Source organism: Cetorhinus maximus, chromosome 1, assembly GCF_964194155.1.
Source record: "Cetorhinus maximus chromosome 1, sCetMax3.hap1.1, whole genome shotgun sequence".
Classification (NCBI taxonomy): Eukaryota; Metazoa; Chordata; class Chondrichthyes; order Lamniformes; family Cetorhinidae; genus Cetorhinus; species Cetorhinus maximus.
The window spans coordinates 88,828,168-88,851,714 of record NC_135879.1 but is presented as its reverse complement, the minus strand read 5'-3'; positions in this window follow the sequence as shown (position 1 = coordinate 88,851,714).

Sequence of the window (23,547 nt, the reverse complement as noted above, 5' to 3'; positions counted from 1 at the left end):
TCAGTACCATCCTCCTCCCTGCCACAGCCAGCGAGAGAGGGTCAGTGAGAGAGAGAGAAAAGGGTTAAGATATCAGAGCAACAGCACCTCATTCCCATCCCTTTAAACTTCAAGTGCAGAAATCAGCTCATGGAAGAGGCTCCCTCAAAAGACAGATGGAGCCTAATTAACAAAGCAAAGTCATGGCCTTGATGACATCATTGGCAGTGTGATTTAAGTTTCACAGTCTGGGATTCCTGCAGGCTGTACCAAGATGGGAGCTGCTAGTTCTCCAAGATAGCACTCGTGGACCAGTAAGAAACATCTCTCTCCACTCCCCCACCCCAAAACATGCTGCCCCAAAGCCATTCAAGGGGGCTTTTGGCTTCCACCAGCCATGATCACAAACGACACCAGAGCCCACCTGATAAACAACCTCTCTTTCTACTGACTGAAAACCTCCCCATAGCCTTTCCATCATTATCTGGAGCTCCCTTCCCAGTTCAAGGGAACTGTCCCCAAGAGTCCCTGGCTGCGGTCTCCTGCTGCTAGTGTTCCTTCCTGTCAGCCAGACCGTTCATTTGGCTGGATGCTGGATGGGAGGGGACCCTACAATATGTTAATGAGGCCCTGACAGAGCTTTCACGTACTTGACCTTGCCTTGTTGTTGAGCCAATGTCGGATTCCCCTCATCCTCCCTGGTTTCCTAATAATATTGGGGCCCTAACGTTGGATTTTTTTCACATTGCAGTTTTTAATCCCGAATTGTTCTTTTTGTAGCTTACTGCCTCTCACTGGATCAACTTTATTTACCTTTTAGTTATCCCTGACATGTATGGCTGAACACTCTATATCTCTAAATTTTAAATTAATATCCAGCTGTTGAGATTATCTACATTTCTGTTATTCGCACTGTATTGGAGTTCCTTACCACACAACAAAAGCCTTCAGTTCTGTCATTTTATTTCTAGTGTGTCCAGCATTCAGATACGAACATACGAATCACCCACCCTAATCATTGTAACACTGTCTCGGGTCTTAGAAGCTAATTTCCTGTAGTAGTCTCTCAAGGTTTACTGTTAGCTTGGTCATTTCACTAACCTGTAACTGCTCAATAATTAAGTTTACATTATCAATTCACCCTCAAAAATCCTCCTCACTCTAGTCTACCCGTGTAATTTACTGTACATTGCTCTCTAAACCATAACCCTTTAAGCTTACTGATCAACGGAGAGTTGTCACATCCTGTTGCACCACACAATCTGACTTTGTTATTTGAAAACAATCCAGAACAAAGAAGCCTTTGAGCCTCCTCTTAATTGCATTTCTGTCAGACATTGCCCTTGTTTCTTCCATTTTCCACTTTTTAGTTTAGCTTTATTGCCTCTGACGTTCTCATTGTGATTTTAGTATTTACTGATGTTCCCTTTTGATTTCAGGTGTTTCTTTTAATATTGGCTTGCCTGAATGGACCTGCTTATTAGCTGTTACAGTCATTTACTCTCATATCTGAGCTCCTCTTCCATACCAACATCTGACCATTTGTATCTCAGCTGCTGTCCTTTTAAAAATTATTTGATAGTGCCAGAAAGAGCAAGCCCACAACAGTAACTTCACTGAACTCAAAAGAGCTTTGTTTATAGAGGGTGGTGGTGGCATAATGGTATTGTCACTAGACTAGTGTTCTAGAGACTCAGGATAGTGCTCTGGGGACCTGGGTTTGAATCCCACCATGGCAGATCTGGAATTAAAAGTCTGATGATGACCATGAAACCATTGCTGATTATTGCAAAAACCCATCTGGTTCACTAATGTCCTTTAGGGAAGGAAATCTGCCTTCCTTACCTGGTCTGACCTATGTGTGACTCCAGACCCACAGCAATAAAATATCCTCTGAACAAGGGCAATTAGGGATGGGTAATAAATGCTGGCCTAGCCAGTGACACCCACATCCCATGAGCAAATAAAACAAAATATAGGGTAGTGATTTCAAACAAAAAAAACTTTATTTTCTCATAGGCTTTGACATACTGCTGACAAATAAATGACTTTTCTTTTAAAAAAAATATTTTTATAACAATATTGAACAGGAAAATATCACTTCTCGTTAATTTTGAGGTGGTTAAATTATTTGGCTGAAAAACATGCTCAATGTGAACCACAAGCATGGGGTTTTCATGCAGCATTAGAAACAGGAATAAGACTGGAACTGAGTTTATTCTCGGCTGAGGGTTAGGTATTTTTATTTTCTTCTTGGAATGGGGCTGTTGTTAGACTGAGAAATTGGTGATGGGCTATTCCTTTGCGTGAAAGCAGCTTTTGTAGTGATCGAGCACTCACAATGGTGAATTGTGGAATAACAAGGCACAGACAGAGGCCATCAGCCTCTGTGACTGAGTTGTGCCAGCTCTTTGAAAGAGAAATCCAATTAGCCCTATTCTTCCCTCATCGGCTGGCACTTTCATTTCCCTTTCAAATACTTACCCCATCACCTTTTGAAAGTTACTATTGAACATTCTTCAACTAGCCTTCTAGGCAGAACATTCCAGATCATAACAACATGACACGTAAATTGTTCCTTTCCCTCTGTCATTTCTGGTTCTTCACGTAATTACCTTATATCTGTGTCCTAGTTCTCATTTGGATGCTTCCCCACAGTGACATCATCTGAAAGCACAATATCTGTTTCCACAGGTACACTGATGACATCTTGTTCTACCTCATCACCACTTCCCTCAACCTGTCCACTGTCTCTAGCTTGTCACACTGCTTGTCAGACGTCCAATAGTGGATGAGCAGAAAACTCCAGCTAAATATTGAGAAGACCAAACCCGTTGGACTGGGCTTATGGCCACTCCGTGGTGGGTTTACTGGTGGGAGGGCCCATAAGATACCATGGATGACCTACCGCCACCACCCCTGGTGAGCTGCCAGTGAGGGGGCGAGCTCACCCCAGCTTTTTCACCAGGGGGTGGGACACCCCATTAAGCCCAACCCATTGGGTGGAATTTTCCCAGAATGGCACAAAGTGCGGTAGCAGGCAGGTAAAATGGAGTCCTACCTGCCGATGAAAATGGCGGGTTTTCACGCCGTAACTTCTCGAACCCGCCTCATTATATATTCACTTCCGCGAAACACGCCATTTCCATGGCGGGCAGGCTCTCAGTCGCCCGCTCGCCATCACCCCGCTGTTGCATCACACCGGCTGCCATCTTTAAAAGGCAGCTGGCGGTGAGCACTCATCGCCACCAGCTTACCACCACTGTCTGGGAGACATGGCCAGCAAAGGAAAAAAGACTGCAACCCCCTGCTTCAATGATGGGTCCCTTGAGCGACCGCTGGATGCCATGGGGGCCCGCCGGGATGTGCTCTATCCCCATCCTGGCCACAGGATGGGTAGCAACGTCACCAACCCGGCTTGGGAGGGGGTGGCCAGCATGACTGCCCTGCAGAGGCGGACAGCCACCCAGCGCCGCAAAAGGATGAATGATCCCTGTTCCACCAGGGTAAATCACTCTTTTCATCACTCCCAACTCACACACTCACAAACCCATCACACACCCACAGGACCCTCACTCACTGCCAGTGCAAGGGACATCACCATTCACTCTTTCACCGTCATTGTCCTCATCCCATCCATGGGACCATTCACCACCCACACAGGACAGGTATACTTATCATCTGGCCTGGCGGATGTCCTGATACCGTTTCTCCATCTCTATCCATGCAGGACAAACTGGCTCACAACAGGAGAGAAAGGTGACAGACGGTGGAGGGATGCTGGAAATCAAAGCTCTGACAGAATTTGAAAGCAGAGCCATCCAGCTGGCCGGCGATGACTAGGACCAGTCCTGTGCTGACAGTGAAGTTGGTGCTGGTCTACCAAATGAGGATCCAGCAGTGCAAAATTCATCAGACAACCACGCTGTGAGTGATGTGTCCTGTTTCACAGGCCACTGCCATGCACTAATTATCACCTCTTGCTTTCGCAGGCACATTTGCCAAACTGCTGACAGAGTCCATGACCCAGGGCCTCCAATCAAACCCCAAAGAAACCTCTGAAGAGGAATCTGAAGGCACCGTTCCTGAAGTCCCATCGCAGCGCTCACCCACACCCTCCACTAGCGCAGAGACACACACCTCGGTGGGACCTAGCTTTAGAGTAGCCTCGGGATCACAATCTGGTGAGCACATCGCACTGTCTGATCCACAGCAGACAGAGACAGGGACTTCCCTGGTCCCCGGCACTCAGAGGACTGCTGGAGGCCAGAACGTTGTTGAGTCTGAGTCAGATGATGAGTCTCTGGACTCTGTCATGTCACAGTTGCTGGAGCTGCAAAGGCAAACTAGGGAACATCAGGAAGGGATGTCCGCTGCACTCCTCAGATTGCAAGGCACGATGGAGGAGTCCGTCCATCTTCAGGCTGAGGTGATAGTGCCGGCATTGCAACACACCGAGGACAACACTGGCAGGATGGCAGCCGCCATGGAGACCTTGGTCCAGGACGTCACTCCTGCACTGCTGCGCAGGCTTAACTCCATCACTGATGCCATAGTTGGCCTCCAACAGTGTGTACGTGAGAGGGGCGCTGGGTAGCTCGATCTCACTCCAGCTACCCCTTCCACTCACGGAGTCAGCCAGGGGCTCTCGGGCACCCTAGCGGGGAAGATCAGCAGGTGCACACTCCGGGGCCATCCACCCAGCTGACTCTGGGAGTGACTGGCCCATCTGACTCCCCTCTTCCTGTGATCTCCACAGATCCAGCTTCACAGGCCGAGGAGGGTGCCACAGCCACACAGCAGGACAACAAAAGCAGGCTGAGGCCGTCCAAGTCTCAGCCCTCCAGAGGACGCCTGCCAAAGTCATCACAGACAGGGCATCACAGTCAACAGGCTGCTTCCACCTCCGCTGTAGATGTCCGAGGAGCACCAAGACGTAGCGGCAGGGTTAGGAAAGTTAGGTAAAAGTAGTTGCACAGCCTGGCCTCTGGTATTGATCACTTGTACATACTGTTCACTTTTGTCAATAAACTCCTATAAATGTAACCCTGCCTATGGCTCCTTGTTCTGATGAGCAGTGTTCTTGTCACTCAGATATGAAACCTTTCTGCACAAGATAAAAGGCAGGTGTCTCAGTCCAGGGCCTCTTCCCTGTGCTCTGTGCAGCCTTCAGACCAAAGCGATGGTCCAGCCTCACACTCCCTGGGAACATTACTGATGCCTGCACCTCAGCAATGCTGGTCATTCCTGCCAGAATGTAGTGGGCAGGCGCCACAGAGTTCTCTCATATTCTCTGTGTGCTCTCAGCACATTTAAGGTGGGGCTGGCCCCCATCACACCAGCATCTGCGACCAGTGATGCTGTGCACCAGCTCCTGAAGGGCTGGGGTGCTGAAGGTGGACACAGCAGCAGATGCGTCTAAAGTTTCATGGCTGCGCCTCTGAGATGGCCCTGATCACAGAGCGCAAGCGAGCTGCCCTCGGCCAGACAGGAGTCAGAGGCTATGTGAAGATCTATGGAGCGTCCTCACTGCATGTTGGCATTATCCTCCTCCGATCGAGCGATTATTAGGGCCCCCACTGCATCTCCATGACAGGAGCATTCTCACAAAGGGTATTGGCACTGCCATAAGCCAGACTGGAGTCAAACGTTCACAACTGCGATGTGAGGATCTACGGGGACACCTCACTGCATGTCGTCATGGTCCTGCAAAAATCTGGCAGCTATGAGGGCCTCCCGAGTGCGCCTGCCTCAGCTAGCCAGTACGAGAGCCTCATCCCCATCACCGTCACCACCGAGGGCCCCCTCACCCTTATCTCTGTTGATGTCCTCATCGGAGGAGATGTGCAGCTCCTCCATCTCCTCCTTAGCCAGCACCTCTCCCCATTGCAGTGCCCAGGTTGGAAAGGGTGCAGCAGACTACGACGATGTGTGATACCCTCTGCGGACTGTATTGCAGGGCTCCACCAGACCGGTCCAGGCATCGGAACTGCATCTTCAGTTGTGAGCTGCTGCAAGAACCTCATTATAGCATTGCTCTGCTGCAGTCTGAGGCCACCACATGGGTGTCATCAGCCACGGCCTCTGCGGGTAGTCCTTGTCACCAAGGAGCCAACCCTGCAGTCTCTGTGGACCCTGGAAGGCTGCAGGGATCTGAGAGCGACTCAGGATGTAGGCGTCGTGCACATTCCCTGGAAACCGTGTGCACACCTGCAGGATGCATTTCTGGTGGTCGCACACCAGCTGCAAATTCAGTGAGTGGAAGCCCTTGTGGTTGATGAAGTCCACTGAGTGTAGCGATGGAGACCTGAGCACCACGTGAGTGCAGTCAATTGCACCCTGCACCTGTGGGAATCCCGAGATCAGGGCGAATCCAATGGCCCTTGTATCCTGGCTGTCCTGGTCCAGGGCAAAATGTACAAAGTTGTGTGCTATGGAGAAGATGGCATCCATGACCTCATGGATGCATTTGTGGGTGGCGGATTGTGAAATCTCACAGAGGTCACCTGTGGAGCCATGAAAGGAGCCACTGGTATAGAAATTGAACACCATGGCGACTTTCACAGCCACTGGCAGTGGATGCCCTCCATGTCCCCTTGGCACCAAGTCCTGCAGTAAGTGGCAGATGTGAGCCACCAGATCCCTAGACATGCACAGTCGTCGGCGACACTGGTTCTCAGTCATCTGCAAGAATGACAGGCAGCGTCTATAGATCCTGGGTGTCACTAGACGTCAACCAGCCACGGCTCGCTGTCGCTCCTGGGCAGCGTGTGCAGGAGCCCCTGCTGCCCCTTCTTCATGAAGTTGCTGCTCCTGCCTTTGCATGGCCAGGAGCCTCAGTCGCTCTTTCCTCCATCTTCTATGGTCTCTGTAGGCCATCAGGCATACAGCTAAGTCACCAGGATCCATGATCCTGACGTGGTCCTCCTGTAGCATGAAAGAGAGAGAGAGAGATGTGGTTATCGTGGCTGTACTTAGCACCTTTCCTGGCCCTGTGTGACTGCCCCTTAATGTTTCCCGGAGAGTACTGGTCACCTCTCGGATGGCCAGAGATGAGTGCGCTGCATGGCTGCCCTGTCAACCTGCTACATGGGGGACACTGGTCCAAACCAGGATGCTGAGATTGCAAGGGGCTGTGAGCACCTCCAGCAGTGACTGCTACATGGCCAGCATTGGCAAGGAGATTGTACAATGTGTACAGTCCAACTGCTCCGCTGCCCAATAAAGTGGTGGCGGACTCAAAGTCTGTGCCTGGGGGTGAGGGTGGGGTGGGCGAGGTTAAGGTATGGATGCTTGGTGGCCCTTTGGTGCCTCCGCGTTGCTTGCATGGGCAGGCAGGCTAGAAGCCTGACACCAATCATATCTGAATAAGAGTCATACGGACTTGAGATAGTAACTCTGCCTTTCTCTCCACAGGTGCTGTCAGATCGGCTGAGTTTTTCCAGCATTTTTGTATTTGTTTCAGATTTCCAGTGTCCGTACTATTTTGCTTTTAAACCAATCATATCACTGTGGCTGTGCCTGATCTGTCTCAGTTACAGAGGGATGGTCAGTTTATACAGGTGTCCCTAATGCATGGCCACTTCCCTTGCTTACCCTGCTCCCCACCTTGATTGCCTATGTGCGGGATGCAGCGCCAGGGCAGCACTTGACCCTCCACACCTCAGCAGTTGCCTGCGGGGCCAGGCATCAGTTTCCCCCACCTCCCCAGTGCCCCTGAGGCCTGTAAGCAATGGTTGAGCTGTGGAGAACGCTGCTGCTCACTCACCTCAGTTCCCCCAAAGTGAAGGCCGCCAAGTGCACGTCGCCTGCGTGCTGTTGTGAAACACGTTGATGTGAACAAACGATACAGCAGGGTTCCAAGAGCCTGGTGGGATGGCCTTTTATTTATATGCTAATGTATTACAATTAGCTCCCCGCCGACCGATGACAGGAAACGTGGCCCGCCGTTGGTGGGCAGAGCAGAAGATTGCGACCTGCCTTCACGCTGTCGTGAAGTGGGTCCTGCCATACTTTCCGCGCACACCACCTATCACGCCCACCGCCAGCGGGCTCAGAAAATTCTGTCCATTGTCTTTGCTCCCCACCACAAACTCTGTTACTTAGCTGCTGACTCCATCCCTCTTCCTGGCAACCATCTGAGGCTGAACCAGACTGTTCACAACCTAAAGAAGGTGCTAACCTGGTGAAGCTATTACACAGGAATTCATGCATGCTGAAGAGTGAACGGAACACTCTATAGTCAAAGATAAGCGATCAGACAACAAAGGGATCAGATCTGCAGCCCTGCCACCTCCAGTAGTGAAAGGTGTTGGACAATTAAACAACTCACTGGAAGAGGATGCTCCACAAATATCCCTATCTTCAATGATGAGGGAGCCCAACACATCAGACAAGGCATTTTGCAATTGTCTTCAGCCAGAAGTGCCAAGTGGATGATCCATCTCGGCCGCCTCCTGAGATTCCCAGCATCACAGATGCCAGTCTTCAACCGATTTCATTCACTCCATGTGATACTGAGAAACAGATGAAGGCATTGGACAGTGCAAAAGTTTTTAACCTGGTGAAGCTATAACACAGGAATACATGCATACTGAAGAGTGGACACAACGTCCTCTAGTCAAAGATATGCAATTCCTCTGGATCAGATTAAGGCCTGCAGTCCTTATATGGCCCTGACGATTAACCATAATGTTGTAGACTTGAGTTCCAGAGCTAGCCCACAGCAAGTCCTGTTCCCCTGTGCTCAATGAACTACATTGGCTCCCAGTCAAGCAATACCTTGAAATTCACATTCTTGTTTTCAAATCGCTCTAAGTCCTTGGCCCCGTCCTATCTCTATCATCACCTCCAGCCCTACAACCCTCTGAGGTATCTGTGCTTCTCTAATTCTTACTTCTTGGGCACACCCAATTTTAACTGCTTCGCCATTGGTGCTCATGCCTTAAGCTGCCAAGACCCTAAACTCTGGAAGGTCCTCCCTAAACCTCTCCATCTCTCTAACTCTCTTTCTTCCATAGACACTCCCTGAAACATGCTTCATTGACCAAGTTTCCTGTCAAGCATTTTGGGCCGTTTAACTATATTAAAGGTACCATAATATAAGTTGTTGAATATAAGTCATTGTCGTCATCCTTGTCCTCACCCTCCTCTCTCTCAAACCCCTCCCCTCCTGGGTTACTGACTGTTCTATCACCAGCAACAGATTTTTAAAGATATTTTAAGTTATTTACACTATCAAAGCCTTTCATGATTTTGAACACCTCTATTAAATCTCCCCTTAAACTTCTCTGCTCCAAGGAGAACAATCCCACCTTCTCTAGTCATTCCACACAACTGAAGTCCCTCATACGAACAGGAGCAGGCCATTTGGCTCATTGAGCCTGCTCCACCATTTAATTAGATCATGGCTGATCATCTACCTCACTGCCACTTTCCTTCACTATCTCCATATTCCTTGATGCCATTAATCATCTCTGGTAACTTTCTAGTAAATATTCTCTGCACCCTCTCCCTGCTAAAATGTGCTGCCTAAATTTGGGTACAATGCTCCATTTGGGGCCTAACCAGTGCTTTGTAAGTTGTTAGCATAAGTTTCTTGCTTTTGCGCTCAATGGGTAGAATGTTTTACATAATTTTTACATAATTAACCTGCTCGCATCAAGGGGGTGGTTGAGGGGCTGGTGAGGTGTTGGGTGTAGAAACATGTTGGCAACCTGGTGGCTTTTTATCTCAGCTACTGCATTACCATCCTGCTTCTGGATTTCCCCATCAATCAAAGACTCCAGATGTGATGATGACCCACATCGGCCAATTGGAGAATCTCTATTTAAAAGTATCCCAACAGACGTCAGAATGGCTCCATTGCAGATCTGCCACCGAGATTACATCAAACAGAAGGATGGATGGATGGATAACGTGGGAAGGCTGCCCACCCCAGTTCCCCCACCGCCCCCAACTACGCTTCCCTGATGTTTCCCTGGAAATCCTGCTGCAAGTGCCCAAAGGGAAGTATTGTTTCCTGCAGTGGTGAGGGAGAGACCGAACTCTCAAACCAAACAGGTGTAGCTGGAAGTAGCTGACAAAGTGAGCAACAAGAATCGCACCTGGATTTAGAGCTGCAAGAAGTTCAGTAACCTCAAAAGGGCCGGAAAGCTGACAGGTGTCTCACTTCTAGCTGCCAATTCTCACACTGGCTTCTCCAGCATTCTCCTGCACAACACTCCTAAGGTTAACACACTTTGCAGTTCCACTCATTTCTCTTGCTCCAGGCACCTTTACACATCCGCATCTAAGCAACCAACACGCTCTCATCTTAGTGCCATTTCATTACATGCCTCTTAGTCACCCGCCACAAATGTTGTCATTCCATTCTCTGTGCATAATCTATTTCTCACCCAAAGATAAAAGCAAAACACTGCAGGTGCTGGAAATCTGAAATAAAGACAGAAAATGCTGGAAAAACTCAGCAGGTCTGACATCATCTGTGGAAAGAGAAACAGAGTTAACATTTTGTGTCTGTATGACCCTTCTTCAGAGCTAAAGAGAAGTAGAACTGTGATGAAATATATACTGTTTAAGGAGGATGGAGCAGGTAAAGCTGGATAGAAGGCCAGCGATTGGTGGAGGCAAAGGAGAGATTGACAAAGATGTCATGAACAAAAAGACAAAGGGAGCATTAATGGTCGTGGTAAGACTAAAGTAGATGCTGATAGCAGCATAAAGGCAAGAAAGCAGAATGTGTTAGTAGCAAAACAAGGATCAGCACTCTGTGAAAGAACAACATGGAACAAGTAACAGATGGCACTTTTGGAGGAACATTGGGGGGAAGGGGGCAGTGGTTGTGAAAAAGGATGGAAAAGGGGATAAAAAGGGGATAAAAAAGGAGATGAAACAATGAATAAATGAATAAAAATGAAAATAAGTGGGTAAAAAATGTTGCTTGCCATTTCAACACACCACCCTGCTCTCATGCCCACATGTCCGTCCTTGGCCTGCTGCAATGTTCCAGTGAAGCTCAACGCAAACTGGAGGAACAGCACCTCATCTTCCGACTAGGCACTTTACAGCCTTCCGGACTTAACATTGGATTCAACAACTTCAGACCATGAACTCTCTCCTCTATCCTCACCCCGTTTTTAATTCACTGTTTAAAAAAAAATTATTTTTTTTTATCCACTTATTTTATCCTGTGATCGGTCCCTGACCACGATTTCATGCTGACGGGCCAATTAAGGCCCGCCGAGCGTGAATGGCGGCTCCCCAATTGACGGGAAGGGAAAGCAGGGGAGGGGGCCTGTCGGCCGCCGGGTCCAGTGGTGACCTGGAGGCCATTTTAAAATCGGCACAGTCAGGCCCTGAAAGGCTGCCAGCGGCAAAGACACCTTCAGTGTTGTAAACAGGAGATTATATATTTAAGATTCATATGCAGCTGCAGACACCAGGCAGGAAAGCAGGTTAGATGGGCACTCGGCTCCCCGTTCCTGGGGTTGTGCTCGGACCTGCAAGCCCTCACACAGGCACACAGGCACTGACCTCAGTGGTCAATGTCATTGTGGGAGATGGATGAGGCACCCATATCCCAGCTAGGTGCCCATCCATCACTGGTGAGGAGGGAGGTCTGGAGTGACTTCACAAGCTGCTTGTCATCTCTGCAGTCTCCTCTCAGGGCGCTCTGGATGACGGCAGCAGCTCCTCTGCCCCTCTGTCAGTGACCGTGGCATCTGATGAGGCTGCAGTGACTGGGGAGATGCCAGCCGTGGCACTGGCCATTCCCTCCCAGGCGGGTCCAGCACAGGCTCCACTGGCTAGAGGACAACTGCCAAGGTCATCAAGGCCAACAAGGCAGCAGAGTCAACAGGCTGTCTCCAATGCTGGTGCCAGTGAGGGGGGGCACCTAACTTAGCACTCGGAAATGTAAGTTTAAAGGCACCATAAGCACAAGAGGGACTGGTCATGGGTGATCTTCTGTTGTGCAATGTTTTGTTTATGTTTACTGGTCTGGGGCTGAAGACCAGGGAAGGTTCTGTTAATTTGTTTTGACTGTCAACATGAGATAAATTTTCTTAAATGAGTTGGGGGTTTCTGCCTCTACTACCCCTTCAGGCAGTGAGTTCCAGACCCCTACAACCCTCTGAGTGAAAAAAGTTTCCTCATCTCCTCTCTAATCCTTCTACTGATCACTTTAAATCTTTGCCCCCTAGCAACTGACCTTTCTGCTAAAGTAAATAGTCCATTCCCATCCACTCTACCCAGACCACTCGTAATTTTGTACATCTCAATCAAATCTCCTCTCAGCCTCCTCTGTTCCAAGGAGAATAACCCCAGCCTATCCAATCTTTCCTCATTGTTGTAATTTTCCAGACCAGGCAACGTTCTCATAAATTCCCTTTTATGATCACAGCCAGTGTTAATTGCTGCACAAACCAAATCCCAGAGGGAAACTTGGTTTATGGGCCATAACCTTTTTTTGTATTCTGGAAATGAGAAGGAGATGTACTGAACTCAGCAGTAAGAGGTCCAGTAACACTTTGGGGATTTTAAAAATTAAAAGTAAAAGTTTTATTGACAAAAATAAAAGAAAAATAAGCACACTATATTACAGTTACACAATCCCTCCAAAACTCTCTATGTGGACCTCTATGTAGTCAAACTCACAAGTAAACACCTTCCAGGCAACACTCCCTTATAGATGTCTACTGTGAGATCTGGTAATATTACACAAGGCAAACTGCTTTAGCTTCAATAAAGGCATATCACATGACCACTACCCTCTTCCACTCTGCGGTGGAATCCACTTCACAATAAAACTGCTTGTTGAAGTCCAAGACTTTTCTGGCTTGGGTGAATTCAAACTGCATCCCCCCGCCCCCCACCCCAGCCCAGAGCTCCAGCTATAGCTCAACAGTTCAAACAGCTCCAGCTATCTCCAGCTATCTCTATAGCTCCAGCTCAACAGCAGCTCTAAAATACCCTTCCTCCCCTTTAATCTCAGTCCCATTGTTCTCACACATCTTTGAAACTCAAACCCTTCCAAATATAAGATCTTTTATGTTTCCATCTCGTCTTTGCTTTCGAGTCAATAAAATATAAGATCCCCACCTATATTTACATGTGGAACTCCTGCAAGATGCAAACATGTTTCTTGTTATCCCTGACTCCCCTTTGATATTCAAACAATATCAATTTCAAATAAGTATTCTAAAAATGCAAATGTTAGGTCAAACTGTGAAGAGGGCACTGAACTCCCAGGATAGATAGGGAACCAGGGAAGGCCCTCCAGGCATATTCACCCTGACAGCTGCGGGGTAGGAATCCTTGAAAATCATCAGTGTAGAAGAGTTCATGACTAATGGTAATGGAGTATGAATATTCTCCCAGAAAGCCTGGAGGCAGAATTAGATATCACAGTCACTTAGAACATAAGAACATAAGGACATAAGAAATAGGAGCAGGAATAGGCCACCCAGCTCCTCCAGCCTGCCGTACCATTCAATAAGGTCATAGCTGATCTGCCCCAGGCCTTAACTCCTCTTTTGTGCCAGCTCCTCACAGCCCTCAACTACCTTATATTTCAAAAATCTATCTACCTCTTCTTTAAATACTTTCAGTGATCTAGCCTCCACAACTCTCTGGAGTAGAGAATTCACTACCTTCTGGGAGGAGAAATTCCTTTGCACCTCAGTTTTAAATGAGTGCCCCCTTATTCTGTAACTATGTCCCTTAGTTTGAGATTCACCCACTAGTGGAAACATCTTCTCAACATCTATCTAGTCAAGCCCCCTCAGAATCTTGTACGTTTCAATAAGATCACCCCTCATTCTTCTAAACTCTAATTAATAAAGGCCTAACCTGTTTAACCATTCTTGATAAGTCAACCTCTTCATCCCAGGAATCAGCCTAGTGAATCTCTTCTGAACTGCCTCCAATGACAATATATCCTTTCTTAAATATGGGGACCAAAACTGTACACAGTACTTGAGGTGCGGCCGCACCAACACCCTGTACAGTTGCAACAAGACTTCCCTATTTTTAAACTCCAACCCCCTAGTAATACAGGCCAACATTCCATTTGCCTTCTTAATTACTTGCTGCACCTACATGCCAGCTTTTTGTGTTTCATGCACAAGAACACCCAAATCCCTCTGTGCTGCACTTTTTTGGAGTCTCTCTCCATTTAAATAATAGTCAATAGTTTTGATTTTTCCTACCAAAGTACATGACCTCACACTTTCCTACATTAAACTCCATCTGATAAGTTTTTGCCCACTCACTCAACCTGTCTATAACCCCTTGCAGATTCCTTATGTCCCTCATCACAACATGCCCTCATACCTATTTTTGTATCATCAGCAAATTTGGATACATTACACTCTGCCCCCTCCTCCAAGTCATTAATATAGATAGTAAATAATTGAGGCCCTAGGACTGATCCTTGTGGTACTCCACTAGTTACATCTTTCCAACCTGAAAAAGACCCATTAATCCCGACTCTCTGTCTTCTGTGTGTTTACCAATCCTCAATCCATGCTAATACGTTACCCCCACTACCATGAGCTCTTATCTTGTGCAATAGCCTTTTATGTGGCACCTTATCGAATGCCTTCTGGAAATCAGAATACACTACATCTACTGGTTCCCCTTTATCTACTCTGCTTGTTATGTCCTCAAAGAACTCTAACAAATTTGTCAAACATGATTTCCCATTCAGAAAACCATGTTGACTCTGTTTGATTGCGTTAAGCTTTTCTAAATGTCCTACTATTTCTTCCTTAATAATGTACTCTAACATTTTCCCAATGACAGATGTTAGGCTGACTGGCCTATAGTTTCCTGCTTTTTGTCTCCCTCCCATCTTGAACAGGGGCATCACATTAACGGTTTTCCAATCCACTGGGACCCTCGTGGAATCCAGTGAGCTCTGGAATATTTCGACCAATGCCTCCACTAACTCTGCAGCCACTTCCTTGGTATATAACAACCACTTGTGTGGACTTGCTGTTGCCACTAGCTGATTTACGAGCACAATGATGAGTTTGAATCCGTTTTCTATGTCGATTTGAAATCAAATCTTTCATCTCCCACAGGTCCTTCAAGTTTGGCACAGGAACTGGCGCGGGAGGAAGCTGAATGGTCTTCAAAGAAGGTCATGCACTCTGAGGAAGCACTGTCACAGAACAGCATGTACACCCTCCAACAGTGCAGATACATACCCCTCAGTGGGGCCTCCAAGGGAGACAGCTAGGTAATTTGCCACTTGATAAGCCACACATCACAAGTGAGCAGGATTAGATTTTGGGAGTCAGGGACAGCAGAGTAGAGTCCCAGTCAGATGGCACAGGACACTCCAAGCTCTGGTCAGCTGGACCCAGATGCTGAGCCTCATGGATCATCCACAAATTCTTGATAAGGAACAGGGAGTTAATATGATCTGGAATGTACTACCTTAATTAGTGGCGGAAGCAAATCCAATTTCAAAAAAAAATTAGGTAAATATTTATGAGGCGCTGGGGAAAGAGCAGGGAAGATTGGGATTAATTAGATATCTCTTTCAAAGAGGCACAGACATGATGGGCCAATGGCCTCCTTCTGAGCTGTATGATTCTGTATAACGATATTATAAAATTCTCTTCAATAATATTGACACCTCTTTACCAAGGAAGAAGATGCTGCCAGAGTAATAGTGAAAGAGGAGTTAGTTAAGACAAGAGGAGACATTAGAAAAGTCGGTTGTACTTGTAAAACAATGCCCAAGGAGACACTCCTATCTGGCCTCCTCCCAAAGCCTTTATCATCATAGATGCCAGTGTCTAGCCAACACAGTTCACTAAATGTGTCATTAATAAGTGACCGGGTACACAGGGCAAAGTGAAGGCAACAGGTCCTGACAACATCTTGGCAGTGCTGTTGAAGACCTAGTCATTCACATACCCAAGTTGTTCAGCACATCTATGACACTAACATCTAACCAACAAAATGCAAGATTGCTCTGGTATTTTCTAACCATAAAAAGCAGGATAGATCTAACCATATCAATTACTGCCCTATCAACCGCCTCCCATAATCAGTCAAGTGCTGGAAGGAGTCATCAATAGTGCCATTGAGCAACACCTACTCATAAGCATCTTGCTCACTGAGATTGGGCACATGCTTACCATTGCGTATATATTCCTTAAACATACAACATTTCAAGACCACAGGGCTGAATCCATGACCTCAGTGAAAAGCAGTGATCGTAGTGAGTACATCATGGGAACCTGCGGCTGCAGAGCCTGTGATCTTTCATTCATATGCATTGGCATTTCCACATTACAATTGTGACTATTCACCAAAAGTACTTCATTGGCTATAAGCACTGAGATCGCAAACAACACATTATAATGTAAGTTCTTCCTTTGAATTGATCATGTTATATATCTGCTGAAAGTGATTTGGAGAGGCTAATGGAATTTTTGCGGTATTTTCCTTGCACAATGTCAAACTATAACAGCCTGTTATTTTGCTGCTTTGCATTAAAGGCCTGCAGAGTAATGTTGTGGAGGAGGGAGAGATGGAAAGTGAAACCTGTGAAACGGAAGACCAAGAAGACAAAAAGGATGCAGCAGCACCACAGTTAGCAGAGGTTGGGGTGATGTGAAACAGATTCATTTTGTGGCTCCTTTTTGATCCAGCTGTTGACTGTTAAACTTAGCTTAGTGTTAGACTCTTGCCTCTGAGATAAAAAGTTCTGGGTTCAAGCCCCATCTAAGGCTTAAGTGCATTTGCTGGTCCTTTAATTCAGGATTGAGGGATAACTATATTATCAGTGGTGGGGTAATTCACACCAAATATTAAACTGAGGCTCTCTTAGGTGGGATGTAAAAGATTCCATAGCTATATTGAAGGAAGAACAGGGGATTGTACTGATCGCCATATATCTCTGAACCAACACCACTAAAAACAGATTAATTGACCATTTATCTCAGTGTTGTTCGTCGGACTTTCCTGTGTGTAAATATATAGCCACTTTTGCCTGCAATACAATAGTGATTACACTTCAAAAATGTAATTCATTGATTGTATTTGGAACATCCTGATGATGCGTAAGACACTAAATAAATGCAAAATTCATTATTCTCTGTAATCATAAATTATATTATACAATCTGTGATCACTCTCCTAAGTCACACTAATCTCAAGGGCAACTAGGGATGGGCAATAAATGCTGGCCCAGCCAGCGAAGCCCACACCCCGTGAATGAATAAAAAAAATCATATGAGAAGTTGAGCTGTAAAGGAATATTCATGATTTTAGTCTGAGTTTATCTTTTAATGATACAAAAGATACAAATTAACAGTTAGCAATATGTCTACACATTACTAGTACATATCCAAAATACAGTATATTCATCAACATGCCTACCCATTATTGTCATGTTGATCTCACCTTTCCGCTATTCTTACACTTTGCTGCTTGAAGACCTTGGGTTTGTGGTGCGGACAACTACTCAACGTAGCAACGAACTTCTTGGCAAGTTGGCTGCCCTCTTCATGCCCCCTGAGTCCAGGGATGGACCCATGATAGTCTACATCACTAGCATTAACTCCTCAGCAGCCTGGGTCTGTAGACTTATTCTCATTTGTGAAGACATTTGGAGGGTCTGAGCAGATAGCTCTTTTGCATTGCTGTTTTGAGGAAGAGCAGGATCTTCTAAGCACTGACCTTATGATGGAAGGAAGGTCATTGATGAAGCAGCTAAGGATGGTTGGGCCTAAGATGCTGCCCTGAGGAACATCTGCAGCAATGCCCTGGGGCTGAGATGATTGGTTTCCAACACCAACAACCATCTTCCTTTGTGCTAGGTCTGACTCCAACTGCTGGAGACCTTTCCTGCTCATTCCCATTGACTTCAATTTTGCTAGGGCTCCTTGATGCCACATGTGTCAAATACTGCTTTGATATCAAGCATGGCTCATTTGTCCATGTTTGGAACAAGGTTGTAATCAGTCAGGAGCTGAATGTCCCTGATAGAACACAAATTCAGCATCAGGGATCAGGTTATTAGTAAGTGTCGCTTGATAGCACTGTCAACTATGCTTTCCACTTTGCTGATGATTGAGAGTAGATTGACGGGGCTGTAATTAGCTGGATTGGATTTGTCCTGATTTTTGGTCATAGGACATAACTGGGCAATTTTTCACGTTATTGGGTAGACACCCGTTCTGTTACTGGAACAGATTGATTGCACTGAATACATTATTATGTCTTAAAAACCAACCCACTCATAAGCCTTTATTAACTGGTGACTTAGCACCATCAACATTAAATTTGCTAAAGGAAGTTTCAATTTGACCCAAGCTGCCATCTGTTAAGAATGTCAGAGTCATTTCACTTCTAACTTAAAAATCCACAGTAGCAAGGGAAATTTAAACAAGCGATAATAAGTCCCCCACATGGGAAGATACAAAGGTTTGTAGGTCAAGATTTAACTAGAGGTAGTTTAGTGGTTAAAGATAAGCTCTTAAAGGGAATAATCAAAGCAAATGCATATCTGCCAAAGAAATAGGCTTAAGGTAAGGGCTTGTATGAATGGACCTGTTAGGGATAGTGACTAGACAGAGATACATGAAGAAATATTGTGAAAGTCAAAAGCCTCACTTTATTGCTTTTCCCTTCTATGCCTATGTAATAGGAGTCCTTTCACTGTCAGTGGGTCATTACATTAACTTTATATGGACAAGGATAAGACTGCTGCTGTTGTGTGGTGCAGTGATTCCAGATGATGATAGTATACTGCTCACCTGTCTCTACATCTGGCTAAGTTCGTAATGATGCTCAGTTGTAATTACTTTTAACTTTACCAGCAGGTCAGACATTTGGTGACCTTTTATGGACATTAGATGATGAATTCAAGCCAAAGACAACTTGAATAAATTTAGTAAAGGGTTACCATCTGACCAGCTTGTTTTTGGAGGATCCTGCAACTGCATTTAGCAATGTGAAAACCTCAAGCAGTAAATGATTATTGATTGGTACAACCTTCAAGAGGTTTTCCACAAGGGCAAGTCCCCCAAAAATCCATGGAGCTTGAATGATGGGCAGCACACATCAGTAATGGGAATTTCCTGAAACATCAAACTAACCAAACCCAAAAGCAGAACACAATGCAACATGATTACATGTTATTTGTAACAAATGAGTGTTTTGAAAAATCAGATACTGCAATCATCTCTTTTTGAATGTACTTTTGATGATATTAAAAATATATTTATTTTACTGAATGCAGATGCCATCAGGGGAACTTGCCTGTAGCAGTTTCTGAGCTGAATGTTGGAAAGGAATTCACACCAGAGAATGTAGTTATCATTTGTTTGTTTTAAAGCTATTTTCTTAACTATCCTTTTTGTTATTGTGCATTTATCTCAGGATTTGTTGGCTTCCTACTCTAGAAGAGTTCTTGCTGGATCTAATGGTCTTTTCTGTGGTTCTGCAATAATCCCAGATGCTTGTATAATGTACTGTAGGAGCTTTATCCTGGACCTAGGAAACTCACATCTGTCATTGAGCATCAAGGCAGCCTCTTGCAGCATTAGTCTAACTTCTCTGAAACATTTTTCATGTTCCTGTTTTGTTGATCCATGGATCAAGATGTTGACCATGTGGCATATGATGCCTTCCATGGCCAGCAGTATATTGGACATTGTCTTTTGGAATATTTCAGGGGTTGATGTGATGCCAAATGGCAGACGGTTAAAGCAGTACCATCCAAAGGGTATAATAAAAGTTGTTAGGAGCATTGATTCCTGGTCCAATGGTAACTGCCAGAATCTGCTGTTGGCATCAAGTTTGGCGAAGATTGTGCTTTTTGCAGATTTGGCCAAGTCCTCATCCATCTACATTGGGATGTATTTGTCTTTCCACTGCCTTGTTGAGGTGTGTTCAATCAACACAGATTCAAATGGAGCATTAAGCTTTGGGGCTGGTATCATAACAGAGTACTGCCTGGTTGCTTTAGGGAATGGTGAATTGGACCCTTGTTGCAGCATCACCTCTATCTCACTCATGACTCTTCAAAAGTGGGCATGGAACCTTCGTGGATGTGAATAGACAAATGGGTTTAGCATCTGTCTTGAGTGTAATGTGATACATGGTCTTCAACTTACCTAAGCCTTTAAAAAGTGTGGGGAGTTCCATTCTAAATTCATTATCTTGTGTTTTTCACCAACTTTTATAAGCAGGTTCAGAGTTATGCAGGCCTTTTTTGCTCAAAGAGCATTCTTGACTCTTGATAACACACAATATTTTAGAAATTTCTCTATCTTTGTATTTTAGTATCTAGTTGGCCTTGAACATTTAACTTGATCCCCTCGGACCTTGGAGCTGTATAGAGGACAGTTATAGTGTCAGTTTGTTCAGCAATAAACTCTGTCAGATAACACTGCGACACCAGCTCCTGTGTCTAGACTGAATATGGTTAGATGCCCATTTCCATCAATGTCAGCACTCCAATGCTGGTTTTTATTTTCCTTCATTTCCCCCAGGAAGATGCTTTACTGGTTGTCGAGGACTTGAATTTCTTGAATGGGGGTTCCTTTAACAGATTTCTCCTTCTGTCTAGTAAATACAGATTTCCTGGAACAGTAGACCACCTTAAAATGGCCTAACTCTCCACACCCACAGCAGTGTACAATTCATGCAGGGCATTCTTCCCGCCTGTGGACCTTCTTCCTGTCACAGTGGGGATATTGGAAAATGGCATTTGGTGCTTTTTCAGGGCATTTCCCTATTGCTGCCTTGCTATACTTTCAGTTTTGCAACCCACAAATGGAAAGACTTATTCGGGCTATTCTTGGGAAATTTCTTTGCATCTCTGACAATAGCCTTATCTTGCCTCCACTCCTTGGCCTTTCTGGCCAGTTGTATAGCTTTGTTGAAATGTAAATCTTGCTAAGATTGTCAAAGAGATTCTCATCTAAAATACCAATGACTATTCTATCTCTGACCAGGTTGACTTTTAGTGCTGCATACTATCAATTTTTGGCTAGGTGTTACAATTCATTGATGAACGAGTCAATCCCTTCACCCTGTTTTTGACTGCATTGATTAAATTTCATTCTCCCTATGACAATATTTTTATGAAGACTGAAGTTTGAGTCAAAGGCTCTGATAACATTCTCGTAGGAGGCTGTCTCTTCATTCATCCCCTGTCTGTCCAGCATGTCATCTGCTATGCTTCCGACAGTGTATAACAAAGTGCTGACTTGATCTTTGTTCTCTTTATTTGCAAGACCTGATATATTGTGGTACCAATTAAAATATCTTCACCAATTTTTCCATTGCTCAGCCTGTCTGGGGCCTTCTATATTTTGAAATGATTCTGGTAGGGGCAAAGTAGTAGCCATTTCTCACCCTAGTTTGAGGCTGTGTTTTCCCACGCTGCTTGTCTTGCTAGTTGCTGGGCTGCCCTCATTATGTAATTGTTTCCTGTGTGGTTGCTGGAATGGTCTTGAAGTCTTTCACCTGCTGTTCTGCACTGTTGCTGGGTTTCACTTGAGGCTTTTCCTGCCATTTTCTACGGTTCCCATGTGGGTGTAGTCACTGCTGCCACCAACTGTAATTGTGGGTTGACCTCAGGATTTGTTGGCTTCTTACTCTAGAAGAGATCTTGCTAGAGGCAATGCCGTTTTGTTCAAAAACATTTATTTACATGCTAACTATTTACAAAGGTTAAATAAGACCAAGACATAGTTGGAGATCCTCTCTGAGATGCTTCACACTCATCTCCTCTCAATGAGTGATGTCACTGTGACATAGCTCCTTACGCACATGCTCAGTAGCTATCATTAGAGTTAACCCTTTACTCTACATCCTCAAATTCTCCACCATTGTCTTGGGCAAAGTAACATCGCTTTAACATGGAATGTTTTCTCTAGTGTCCAACAAGCTATCGCATGCAGCAATTTTGGCAGGTTAGAGCCATGCAAAAATACCACAATAAATTTGACCTGTTGCTATATTGATACATTCCAAGAAAACATTGGTAAAGTATCAAATACCTGAAAATCAGAAGATGACTTTCATTGAGATGATTCTAAGTTTGATAATAAAAAGGATACCCAGAGCAAGCAAAAACAATTAAGTTGCTGAACATAGGTGCAAAACAACTTGAAAATAATTGACAGACTTATCTTAGCAGAATGGTGCATTATATTGGTCATGTAATGCAATAATGTTCCTGATTCACACCACTTTGTGACATTTTCAAACAAATTTGACCAATCATTTCTCCAAATTGATGGTTGGTCTTCAAAGAAAATAGCCTTATATATATGGAGGGGATTTTGTGAATTTTTAAAGAAACTGCCAGGATTAAGTCCTCAGCACATGGGCTATCTGCTCAAAATGGGAGCTCTTGCACACTTTTTTAACAGGAAAATAAATGTAACATAAATGCCCAGCTTAAATTGGGTTTCTGTAAGGTTCTGCCAATGCCGACTCTAGAGACTTGAGCACATGATCTTGGCTGACACATCACTGTAAAAACTGAGAGAGAGCTGTACTGATGAAGGTACAACCTTTTGAGTAAAATTTAAAGACCCCATGGCACTATACAAAGTGGAAATCTACTGGTGTCCTTGCCAACATGTATCCTTCAACCAACTTGAAGTGGATTATCTAGTCATTTATCTCATTGTTGTTTGGGCTATCCAGAGTTGAATTAAGAATTATTTGGGACCCTGGGCACAAAGGAAATGAGACCCCTCTGCTTCATATTATCGATTCCTGATCTATTAAAACACAAACGTGTCATAAAATGCATGAAGAAATAAGCCCATAGAATGTTTATCTCGTGAATTAAGAATAAAATAAATCACCTCAGAATATATTACATTTAGTATTGCTGAAAAAAAGAGACATGCTGTCGAAGTTTTTCATCTTGTACTCATCAGGACACAAGAATACCAACAGTAAAGGGAAAAACAATTTACACTGCATGAGTAGAGAGTGCTGATTGGTTGGTAAGTGGACTCTTATTGGTACCAATCAATTAACAGCAGTCCCCTGGTGCATTCTTCAAAGTAACGCCTCTACTAATCAGAGTCCAAGTGACAACCAATTAGCACTCTCCTCTCATGCAGTATAGATTGTTGATCCCGTTACTGTTGGTATTCTTGTGTATCTGTCCTGATGAGTGCAAGATGAAATGCTTCGACAGCATGGCCAGGATTTTACGGCCCCTGCTGCGTAATGTCTCCCCCTCCGGTAGATGCGGCGAGCCATTTAAAACTCCATTCAGTTCCGCGGGACCGTAATATCTCGCTGGATGGGAGGGGCCGTAAAATCCTGGCCTATGCCTCCTTTTTCAGTAATTCTTGAGTTCTGTACTACCACATGACTATTTACATTACATTTAAGTGAAACTGCTTCCTGGTGAGGGCTCCATATTTTTGCTAGGGCTTCTGGGCTTGGGCCTCATATGCCCATGGCCAGAACTTTATGTCCCGGGTGGGGGCACGCGCCTGTCCTGTCCGGCCACAAAATAGCGTGAGATGACGTCATTGTGTAATCGCGTGGTATCTCGCTTGGCCG